This window comes from Sinocyclocheilus anshuiensis, unplaced genomic scaffold (genome assembly GCF_001515605.1).
Source record: "Sinocyclocheilus anshuiensis isolate Anshui unplaced genomic scaffold, SAMN03320099.WGS_v1.1 scaffold2181, whole genome shotgun sequence".
Taxonomy (NCBI): domain Eukaryota; kingdom Metazoa; phylum Chordata; class Actinopteri; order Cypriniformes; family Cyprinidae; genus Sinocyclocheilus; species Sinocyclocheilus anshuiensis.
This window is the reverse complement of record NW_015552262.1, coordinates 121148-121568: the sequence shown is the minus strand read 5'-3', so window position 1 is coordinate 121568 and position 421 is coordinate 121148. Positions and strand designations below refer to the sequence as shown.

The following is a 421-nucleotide window of genomic DNA, read 5'->3' as shown; positions in this document are numbered from 1 at the left end:
CTCAAACGTAGCGTTTTGGGATGCACCATTTCCATCTATGGGCTGCTCTTTCAGAGTGCCACGTGAACCCCTTAGAATGGTATTTTTTTAAAATCCATGTTATGGTAAGTGTGCTAGAGGTCTACACGGGTCCAAAAATTACAAGACGGTTCATTCATAATATTATTAAAAAAATAATCAATAATAACTCACATCACTCATAAAGGTATCCATTATCACCGTGCGTGTGCATTAACTCCGCCACCCTGCTTCTGATGATGTCGCTCGTGTTTTTTTTTTTTCCCACCTTATTTCAAATTACCGACTCACACTTTTCTCATCCTAATTTTACAAGTTGAAAGTTACAAAACAACACACGCACAGCGCTGACTGACTCTGATAACGGCCGGGTGTTCTCCGAGTCCGATCGACTCGGGTATGA

At 41.1% G+C, this 421-nt stretch overlaps 1 pseudogene; it reads right to left on the bottom strand.

Moving 5' to 3' along the window:
* The window catches only part of LOC107663506 (polymeric immunoglobulin receptor-like), a 23956-nt pseudogene that overhangs the window by 12848 nt on the left and 10687 nt on the right, over positions 1–421 (bottom strand).